We start from the raw sequence: 11,721 nt of genomic DNA, 5'->3' as shown, positions 1-11,721 counted from the left end.
TTTTCAGTGTTCTAAACATCAACCAAAAACAGTTATAATGCTCTTTGTCATAGTTATTGATGTCTTATGAAAAGTCTGAGGATGATCTAAACAAACAGTCTAAATGATTCATAGAAGAAACTGTATCAACTGCCCATTAGAATGAACAACTGGGGGGGAGAGTTCTCTCTTGGTCTGGTCTGATCACAGCTCTGCAGCATGAGTCAGTTGTATTTCCAGTTCCAGCCATAAAAGACAGCAGAAAAATAAAGTGAAAATTTGTATATAGTATTTTAGATGTTCTTCGGAAGATTGAAGAAGAGTATCATGTCTTTACAAGACCCCATAATGGAAACTTTGAGCTGCTAAGCAGAAAAAGTTCAAAACCAAAGAGATGTAAAATGTATGGAGTAAAATGTCAATTTGAATGTGTTTCAGTGAGCAGTAGTACCTGAACTAACTTGAACTAAAGTTGGGAGAATCAGATTTGAGTTATTAATTCTGTAGTGTATGTACAAGCTGAAATCAGCCACACTAGCTAATTCACATTATTGAGTTTGGTGATGCTCGCTGCATGGTAGGTCTAACAGGAAGGCATTAGATCTTTTTTGTCTGAGTTAAACGTAGAAGCAGCAATACTTTTTAAAATGGGTTACTCTGCTGTTCAACACTGACAATCCCACATGCACTTAGTAGTAGAGATCAGTGAAAAGTTTTGATGTAAAGTTCCAGCAACTTCGTCTACACTTCTGCCAGGTTACTGTTGAATTGAGAAGCAACCAGTATCGGTGGAAATCACAGACTTTTTACAATGGTGCTCATTATAACCCAAAAGGAGTAACCATGAACTGAAAAATCAGACTTGCGATCAGCTGTTAGGCCATCCGAAGGATTAAATTTCTGAAACGGTTGAAGAATCATGTCCCTAAAGTTATCTCTGCTGAGCCTGCCATAGCCCATGTATGCATATTAACAGTGATCTGCTTATTTTAAATCAACAGTAAGTATTCTGTTCCCAACACTTTCATTATAGTGCAACTGACTCTTTTCCTATGCAGACGCATGGTAACAGTGGGCTGGGGAAAATCCAGAGCCCTGAATCTGTGGAGAAAATGCTGCTATAAAACAGGTCAGAACCACCAAGCGGTGGAATTTTAAAGGACACCTTGTTCTCTTGGACTCTCTCTTTCCTTTGAAAATATTAACTGATGGGCAGTATAAGAAAGAAAATAAAGTTTCCCATCTGAACATGCAACACCCATAAGCACAATCTATCTCTTAAAATATGTAATAGCTTAAAACATGCAGTACTGTATTCCACAAAAAAAAGATTTTTAAACTTAAAAAACAGGAGTAACATCTTTAATAGAACTGCCCAGCACTGAAAGTGATTCACGGCTGGTTTCTCTTGTTACCTTTGTACTCACAATCCTCTTAAACCGTCTTGCTGAAGCGTTTAAATCTCTGTGTCCTTACACCCGTAACTGTAAACATTCTTTCATATCTGTATGGTTTTCGTCATGATTCTGCCCTCCTCATTTCTCTCTTCCTTTAGCTGCATGTATTAAGCTCCATCATCAGAAAAGAGCACAAATTCCGGTACAGACATTTTTCTATTCCAACTTCACATTTATTTCATCCAGCTGATGGAAAAACAGAAACATTTATCCACTGAGAACACCAAGAGCACAAACTGTGCTTAAGTATGTTTGCACTACCCCCTCTCATATAACTCAAACCCTTATTTATGAAACACAACCAAGCCTTTCATAAGAATGGACGTCAGTCTGTATTCAGTTCTCTTAAGCCAGACACAGTTTAACTGTAGTTTGTTCTCCGTAAACATAAAACCCAGGATAGAGGGGTTCGGTGAAGGTAGTCCGGACTCTGTGGAGGAGGGTCATTTCCCTAGAGACACTGTAGAAGGACAGAGTTCCTGCGCTGTGATCCAGGTAAACTCCTATTGTGGAGGAACTGGGACCAGACACTGGAGTCTTTGCATTGTTGTGTAAGAAGACGTACCTCGATGGAGAGCAGAACAGACTCCAGGACTTGCTGATGCAGCCAAAGCAACATTCATCAATGAGTCCTTTCCTTCTAATGCTTTTACATGACTGCTATATGACAACCCCTCCCACTCCACTCAGCCTCCCAGTAAGAGCATCCAGACAGACGGTCTTGGCACAGAACTTGTTCCCAACGCTCAAACCTCTCTGGGTGAGCAGGATATGGCTGGGGCTCTCTCCTAAAAGTCACCACCGTGTTCCTCTCAGAGAAAGACAGGCGTTTATGTGCAGCGTTAAGGTCCAATGTCAGCCGACAGGCATCTGATAAAACATAATGAAAATTATTCATAGTATTTTCATTTTCAATTTCCATAAAATCTAGAATATAATGTGTGCCTGTCATCAAGTCTTGCTGTAATTTAAAAGTCTAAATATCTATGTTTGATGAGGAGGTTTACTTCAGGACCATTTTATTAACTGTTTTATTATATATAAGAAGCCTGCTTTAATTTATACAAGTATCTATGCTAACAAACAACAACATGTTATGTCTTGACTTTAATTTTACAGCCCAAGAAGGACTACATCTGTTTAAAATTAAGAAAATATTCAGATTAAATTGAAACATATTAATACTTAAATAGATTATTTTTAGAAATAATGATACCATAAATGCAAGTTTTGTTGTTTCTACCCTGCTGCCATGTTTTGGTAATGTGATGTTCATTTAATCGTATATAATGCACATCTATGGTTAAAAAAAAAAAAAAACCAAAAAAAAAAAAAAAACAGAGGTAAAAAACTACGTTATACCTGAGATTTTTCTGTATTTCTTTTATTTTTTTTTTTAACTACTACAGTTTTTTTTTTTTTTTTACTTTTCTAAACAAATTTATCAGCTTTCCACTTGATATGTTTTTATAGATTTTTAGGTTTTTATGTTTTTTTCTGAGAGGGGTGCGGTGGCGCAGTGGGTTGGACTGCAGTCCTGCTCTCCAGTGGGTCTGGGGTTCGAGTCCTGCTTGGGGTGCCTTGCGACGGACTGGCGTCCTGTCCTGGGTGTGTCCCCTCCCCCTCATGCCCTGTGTTGCCGGGTAGGCTCCGGTTCCCCGTGACCCTGTATGGGACAAGTGGTTCTGAAAATGTGTGTGTGTGTGTGTGTGTGTGTGTGTGTGTGTGTGTGTGTGTGTGTGTGTGTGTGTGTATTTTTTGATCCTTTTGTATTTGAGATTGTGAGTGAGGATTATCTCTGTGTATGAATAGGCTTACAGCATAAAAAGTCTGCTCTGGTCCGAGGCTCCGATTGTAGCATCACAGGTACGGTTTTCACTAGAAAATGAGAGATTATCAGTGAATGGTATTTAGAGATTTAAAATTAAACTCCTCTGGAGTTTTAATTCTTTTTATTATCAGCTGGGTGCAAAAAACTCACATGAGGTGGATCCTGCAGCTGGCAGAATATGGACGTTTTTTACTGTGCAGATGCAAATATACATGAAATTATTGCTGATGGCATTTGCATTCATAATTTTGACAAGCTGCAACTGTGCATTAAAAGACCCACTTAGGAAAAAATCTTCTGTGCTCGCAGGCGATACGATGTGGGAAACTTGTTTTGCTGTAAACACAACAACAAAGCAGAATTAAGTTTCAAGTTCAAGTTTCAAGTTTTATTTGTTACATACACAACCATACTTAGTACAACGTGCAGTGAAATGCTCCATAATACAGACTGATAGAAGAGATAATCTAAACAAGGCAATACAAATAAAGTAGAAATTGGAAGCACACTGCTGAAGTATGAAGAATATATAATGATGAAAATAGGATAGAATAAATAATAAAATAAATAATGAAATAAATAAAGTAAGATAAAAACACACACACACACACACATTTTCAGAACCGCTTGTCCCTTACGGGGTCACGGGGAACCGGAGCCTACCCAGCAACACAGGGCGTAAGGCCGGAGGGGGAAGGGGACACACCCAGGACGGGACGCCAGTCCGCCACAAGGCACCCCAAGCGGGATTCGAACCCCAGACCCACTGGAAAGCAGGACCGTGGTCCAACCCACCGCGCCACTGCATCCCCCTCAGATAAAAACATGATGGTAAAAAAAATGAAAAAAAATATAGTGCTGTAAAAATGTGGAATAACAGAAATAAAATGAAGACGTATTAGACACATACAGCAAAATCAATCAATGCTATAAGCATTAAAAGCTTAGAAGAAAAACTAAGGAAAATAAAATCAGCGCACAAACCTGTCAGTGATGTTTTGATGACTAAAGCTTCAAATTCATCCCCTTGTTTTTTCATATTAGAAATGATGTTCTCATAGGAGGTGTGGTGGTGCAGTGGTGCAGTGGGTTGGACCGCAGTCCTGCTCTCCGGTGGGTCTGGGGTTCGAGTCCCACTTGGGGTGCCTTGCGACGGACTGGCGTCCTGTCCTGGGTGTATCCCCTCCCCCTCCAGCCTTACGCCCTGAGTTGCCGGGTTAGCCTCTGGTTCCCTGTGACCCTGTATGGGACAAGCGGTTCTGAAAGTGTGTGTGTGTGTGTGTGTGTGTGTGTGTGTGTGTGTGTGTGTGTGTTCCCATAGGAGTAATGTGGGTTGTCCATAGTGCTGGACACATCTACAGGTCCAGGAGGGAAACAGAGAGATTGGTACCTCTAACAAAAAAGAGATAGTTAGGTATTTCCAATACCACTGAAAAAAAAAAATTAGTGAAATTGTAAATATGGACACCAAACAATAAAACTGATAATGATCATGGCAGATTTGGCAGGTAATCTGAAAGCTAACAAATGTTACCTGTAGGAAATGGATGTGATCCTCTGTGTGTGAAAGCTGCTCCAGCTCAGAGTGTCTCCTCCTCAGCTCAGCAATCTCCTGCTCCAGTCGCTCCAGGAGACCTTCAGCCTGACTCAGTGCAGCCTTTTCCTGAGCTCTGATCACATCTTTGAGCTCAGAGCACCTTTTCTCAAGGGAGCGGATCATCTGGGTGAAGATGCTGTCGGTGTCCTCCACTGCTGCCTGTGCAGAGCGCTGTTAGAAACACACAGAGAGGAAGGAGACTGTTAATTCTCCACAGTGTGACTCAGTGCGATCGAGAGCCACAGCACTGGAAAGTGGTCCAACTGTGGTCTCCTCACTGTGTGACTGGAGGAGAGCCCTGACTGAGCCCTCAAATGGCTCTTCCAGCAGCCAGCTGTTGTCTTCTCCTCTGCTCCATACTCACTGTGAGTGAGTCCGCAGCCTGTCTCAGCTCCTGCACTTCCATCTCTCTCTGCTGGATCCTCTGATAAGTTTCCCTCTGTGTCGCCTCCAGGTGTCTCTGCTGAGAAAAATTATGTACTGAGTATTTCTTCCTTATTTCAGTAGTCTTGAACAACACAGTTCACACACACACACACACTTTCGGAACCGCGTGTCCCATACAGGGGTCGCAGGGAACCGGAGCCTACCCGACAACACGGCATAGGGCCAGAGGGGGAGGGGACACACCCAGGACAGGACGCCAGTCCGTCGCAAGGCACCCCAAGAGGGACTCAAACCCCAGACCCACCGGAGAGCAGGACCCGGTCCAACCCACTGCGCCACCGTACCCCCCTCAACACAGTTCAGTAATGTTTAATTTTTTTTTCCTAGTGAAAAAGCCTTGCTGTATTACATACCTACATTGGGACAACTGAAAACATAGTGGTTTGAGCTGCTGCCTTTTGACCCAAAGGTTGTAGATTTGAATCCCACCACTGGTTACAATACCCTTGAGCAAGGTGCTCACCCTGAACTGCCTGAGTGAAATTCCCCAGCTGCACACACACACATTTTCAGAACCGCTTGTCCCATACGGGGTGACAGGGAACCGGAGCCTACCCAGTAACACAGGGCTTAAGGCCGGAGGGGGAGGGGACACACCCAGGACGGGACGCCAGTCTGTCGCAAGGCACCCCAAGCAGGACTCGACCCCCAGACCCACCGGAGAGCAGGACTGTAGTCCAACCCACTGTGCCACCATGCCACCGCACCTCCTTCCCCAGCTGTATAAATGGGTAAATCATTGTTAGCAGCTTAACATTCTAAGTTCCTTCGGAGAAAAGTGTCACCTAAATAAATGCACATGCAGAAGTTTGCATGTGGGTGCAAACATGTCCTGATCCCTCTTCTGCAAAACCATAGACTGGATTTAGCCACAGATAATTGGTAAGGAGTTACATTTACTCCATTAGCTATGTATAACTTTTGAGAAATTGTGTGTATTTTTTTCCTTGAGCTTTTTCCATTTTACTTATATATATTTGTAAAGAAATGCACTTCTGTTCTGTGATATTATCATCACTCACCTCTCATAGTGTGTACCTGTGTTGCTTAGGTAACCTCAGTGATATACAGAATTTCCTACATATCCACCTACCTTTTACATATGCATTGCTATCTGTGTCAAATGATGTCCTCCTCAATGTGCATGAACTCCACATCTACCCTAAAAACATTACCTTCAGTTGTTGCTCCTCTGCTGGAGATAAATGGTTTATTTTGCATTGGAACATCAGAAAATCCTTGCTTTTTTTGTCCTATGCTCAATAAAACATGCCAGACTAGCCAACGATCAAACCCATTGGACTAAGTAATGTAAGTTCGTAGAAGATGTCTAAGCAGCTATTGCCTACAGTAGCAGCCTGTGCTCTGGTATGTATTTGTTTCATAAGTCTTGGGAATGTTTGATTGCACTGGATCACCAGATTTATCAGTGGCATAGAGGTATATTTATCAAAATAAATCAAAATTGTGTACTGAATCTCAACATTGGTTGAAGTTGAGGATTTCAGAAGCATAATTAGAATCAAAGTAAGTGGGTGCTATGGTGGAGTAGTGGGTAATGCTGGTACTCCACGGTACTTGTTTGGTATGTTTGAGGGTAAATTCAGATGTGGCTCAGAGTGTCTGGACTTTGCATGTTTGAAACCCAAATACATGTAGAGAAGGAGGCAAGAGCAAACCATCTATTCCCTCCTTTACCAAGAGAAGCACCCAAGCAGTTACAGTGAGTCACGTCTGACCCGACGGCGCTCGCCCTACCTTTTTTCTATTATTAAAATTTGCAAGATTTTCAGAAAAGGTTTTTAAGAAATTATTATTTTGTAACAGTACTTGTGTATTGGTTTTGATCAGCCCTGAAAAACTTGAACAGTTCTTGCCTTATTCTCAGTCCTTCCTGCAGCAGCTGACACTGTATCATGTCCTCTGTGTTGATCCATCACACACAGCAGACAGACACACTGCTCATCAGTACGACAGAAGACCTCCAGCACTTTGTCATGATGGGAACAGACCTTGTCCTGCAGTTGTCCTGTGGGATCAACCAGTTCATGTTGCTTCCCCCTGTGCAGTTTATCATGAAGCTGGAGATCGGTGTCACAATACGAAGCCAGACACACCAGGCAGGACTTGACAGCTTTGTTCTTCTTGCCAGTACACACGTCACACACTACGTCTCCAGGTCCAGCGTGAGTAGGAGGAGTAGACGGGACTCCCGTCTTCTTCAGTTTCTCCACCATATTGAAAAAGATGGTGTTTTTTCCCAAAAACAGGTCTTGGAATCAAAGTGTCTCTGCACTGAGGACAGCTGTAAATGCCATTGTCATCCTGCTGATCCCAGCAAATCTTTAGACAGTCCATACAGTAGCTGTGTCCACAGGGAATAGTGACAGGATCCCTCAGTAGGTCCAGACAGACTGGACAGCTGAACTGATCAAGATCTAAGTGAAATCCTGTTTCTGCCATTTTACTGCACACTCAAGTCGTCTACTTTCGTTTCTCTCAAAGTGGTTATGTGTGCTACAGGGGTGTGGCTTCCTGGTCCTACTATGAGTTTTGGGAAGTGTAGTGCTGAGCTCAGTTGAGACAGACACTAAGTAGAGTTAACTGCAAGGTATAGGACCCTTCTTATCAGTGTTTACATGTGTCAGTTTGGTTCTCTATGTATCTTTGCTTTAAAAAATTGTAATAATTCATGCTCTATAAAGCATATGAACACATGATGGGTCAGGATCATAAAGCAGTCATTGTGACCTGTGTGTGTGTGTGTTTCTCTGACCCAAATACATTGAAACTCACTTTCTGAGGGTTTTTCCTTCTCTATTTCCTTATCTCTGCTATCTGCTCACACACAGTGCAGCAGCATCATTTTCACACACTCATAAACACACACTTATGGTTACAGTTAAGGTGAGGGTGAGGGTTAGGTCAAGGATTAAATCAATTGTAGCCTTAAGCCCTAGCCTTAACCCTAACCCCAACGCTAACACTAACCCTAACACTAACCCTAACCCCTAACCCAAACTGTAACCGTAACCGTAACACTAACCCTAACCCTAACCTTAACCCTAACCCCAACCTGAGACACCCACATGCATACAGCGACAGAAAGAGGAAGACACATACATGCACACACAGACACACAAGGACCACATGTCTTGCCTGTGAATTCAATATTTTCTGCTTTAGCAGTAACAATGTGCCTGAATGTTGTGCCTGGGTTACTAATTAATTATGTAGCTATTAATAACATGACTTGGCAGTTCAGACGTTTTTCAGAAATCATGAAGCACACATAAGACTTTATTTTTTGCACTCCGAGTCACAGCGGACAGTAGCTACTGGAAAGCTAATGCTCATGGGCGGTCTCTAGCTGATGGCAAAGGGGAGCTGTAGCGCAATAAAGAGTTGTGTTTGGTGTTTGAAAATTTATTTAGAGAAAAAAGTTCTCAGAGTAAATTATCAACAGTTTTCATCACTTTAACTGACTTTGTTATTTAACCCTTGTGCTGTGCTGAAGAGAACTTCATTTCCTGTGGCCATCCAGATGTGACCACAGATTTACAAAATATCAATAAACTGTATACAGTTCAATGAGACTGATGATCATTCATTTTATGTGCTTTAATGACCAATATTGCAGATGTTATGAAGCCTTCTGGCAGTCGGATGCAAAAGACTGTTTATGATGGACTGAAGTTCTCCACTCCAAGGATTAATATCTCAATGCAACCAGCAACATAGATTCTGATGAATGGGTTCTGATCTGACCTTCTCCCTCTGGCAACACCAGAATGAGAATGAAAAATGGAATGAGTCCTTCTTTGGCATGGCAGCTCTTTGTTGGATTGCCTGTGTGACCTTTGACCTTTGTACTGTTACTCTTGTCCTTCTGCTGGATGGGCACCCTGACTCTTGACTGTTAAACTGGGGCTGTGACTCCAGAAAGAATGCTTTACATAGTCATTTTGACTCTTGTTTCTGTCCATCTTCAACCCTACTTGACCACTGGTCCATTGTTCAGTTTGAGGTCCCAGTCTCACAGTCCGAGTGAGGACACTGCCTTGGACAGGTTTGTCCAGATGTCCAACTGCATCGTCTACAGATGTGCCTCTCACATTTTCTGCATGACTGTTAGATTTCGCAGAAGTCACTGAAACACGACGGGGAAAACAGGACACACTCGTTACACCAGTCACTACAGTGCAGTGAGACACAGGCTCAGAATAATAACTGATATATGACATTATCTTACTCCAATAGTTCCATGCCTTCAGTATTGCGGCGATGGTGCAGATGAAGTAGACCAGACAAACAGCAGTATGGGAGAATATCTCCGCAGTCTGCCAACTACTGGAGAAGGTAAAATGTTCAGCATTACTTTTCCGCGCACATTCACCAAAATGCACACTGTGGGCAGCTTAGCGTCACCGGTCCCAGGACACCCAGAGGAAACCCACACAGACACAGGAAGAGTAGACAAACTCCACGCAGACTGAGCTGGATTCAAACCAGCGGCACTCACCACTGCATCACCATACCACCCTTATTGAAACCACTTAATTTATACTGTATATTGCATGGTTTTATGTTCAGCAACACAGAAAACTCTGAAATCATTTACAGGAATAATCTTACCTCAGCATGTTTCTGGTGTTGGAATTCTCTTTAGTGACAGCAGAGCTTAAGGGAGTGAATGGAAGAGTTTCAATTGTTACTTGTGGTGTAGATAATGATGGAGGGCTTGTAGATATAGTCAAAACTCGCTGTGCTGTAGTTGAGGGAGCAGGTGACGCAAGTTACAATTTAAAAATTAATTACACGCTGAAATATTTTTGAATTTTGATTTGTAAAAGTAAAAAAGTTTCTTTGCACTTGGATTTAGGAGAAATAAATTGTAAAGCATAGAATAGAATAAGAATAGAATAATAGAATCAGGGTTAGCGCCTGATTCTAAAGTAATGTTACTTTTTGTTGAATAGAATAGAATAGAATAGAGTTTAATAAAAGTCTGACCACTTACCAGAACTTACTCTATTGGAATTACCCTGTTTACTCTGGAAAAGTAATGGTACCTTATGATCTTTCACTAGAAGTTGCAGGTACACACCATCATCTGACCCTCTACCAATCTCCACAGCACACCAGTAAGTGTCAGAGTCCTTGTCCTGTAGGTTCCTCATGGTCACAGTGAAGACCAGCTGGTTTGGGTCATCAGTGATGGACACGTCACCTTTACTCTGTGGTGAGTCGGTGCGTACCATGGTACTACAGGATTTCCATCTAAATCCTTTACACCAGTATTTTACATGGTGTTTATATATCTGATTATAGTGACATGGGATGGTGACAGATCCTCCTCTCTCTGCTGGCAGCCAGTTTTCAACCCACACACTCTGAACACCTGTAGGAGCAGTGCATTAATGAAGAAGGGAAGTTATTTGTGAAACCAATTTAAATTATGTTGACTGGGGTTTCAAGAAATCAGATATGTTTGTCATGAAGTCATAAAAATGGATCATCATCTTACCGGAAACAACGTTCAAGTACAGACACGCAGAGTCATCCACAGCACCACTGATCTCTGCACCACACCAGTACCAGTCAGTGTCTTTCACCTGTAAGTCCCTCATGGTCACAAGGATGACTAAGTGGGCAGGGTCATCGGTGACTGACATTTTCCCTTCAGCTTGTGTTGAGTCGCTACGTGCCATGACAGTGCAAGATGACCGTGTAAACCCTTTACACCAATATTTCACATGGTGTTTATATTCCAGATCATAGAAACAAGGGACCGTGACAGATTCTCCACTCTGTGCCCTCAAGTATCTGAACATTTCCATGCTGTTGTTTTCTGCAAGACCAATATGTTTATATTCTTGTTAAGTTCAGTTATATACATGACATCACTTGTAAGTCTGAATTGCTGTTGATACTTAACAACCCATGTTAACCCTAAAATCACACACAATAAGGTTCAAAACTTACTATATACTGGTGTCCTTATGTTGTGAACACTGAGGTTGCAGTATCATTGCAATCAAATATTATTATCATAATTTTGCAGGTGAGGACCCAGTGCCTAAGTATTTATAAAATACAATCAATTACACACTTGTAAATTTATAAGTAATATTATATACTTGGGGGGTACCTATTCAGAAAAGTGCTGTGTACGTAAATTACATACCAAGAAATATGTGGACACTTTCTAATTAATGGGTTTGGCTATTTCAGTGTTGTAAGTGTAAATGTAAATTCAAATTTGCAGTAGACTGGGTCATACAAAAGAGCTCAGAAACTTTCAAAGGTGCCCTGTCAAAGAATGCCACCTTTCCAAAAAATCAATTCATCAAATTTCTGCCCTGCTAGTCCAGCCCCGGTCAGCCCTTAGTTCTGTTATTCTGAACTAG

General features: G+C 41.9%; 1 long non-coding RNA gene and 1 pseudogene across 1 annotated transcript; both read right to left on the bottom strand.

Moving 5' to 3' along the window:
- Window positions 1-1,658: 1,658 nt before the first annotated feature.
- On the bottom strand, window positions 1,659-7,774 carry LOC108927468 (E3 ubiquitin-protein ligase TRIM16-like; annotated as a pseudogene).
- A 1,815-nt stretch (window positions 7,775-9,589) lies between these two features.
- On the bottom strand, window positions 9,590-10,408 carry LOC108927480 (uncharacterized). The gene is made up of 3 exons (XR_001965596.1): window positions 10,332-10,408; window positions 9,947-10,079; window positions 9,590-9,661 (listed from the first exon to the last, which is right to left on the bottom strand). It is a non-coding gene; the product is annotated as an uncharacterized LOC108927480 (long non-coding RNA).
- Window positions 10,409-11,721: the final 1,313 nt, after the last annotated feature.

This window comes from Scleropages formosus, chromosome 9, assembly GCF_900964775.1.
Source record: "Scleropages formosus chromosome 9, fSclFor1.1, whole genome shotgun sequence".
NCBI lineage: Eukaryota > Metazoa > Chordata > Actinopteri > Osteoglossiformes > Osteoglossidae > Scleropages > Scleropages formosus.
Note: the sequence above shows the minus strand (reverse complement) of the source record. Positions and strands in the feature narration are given on the sequence as shown.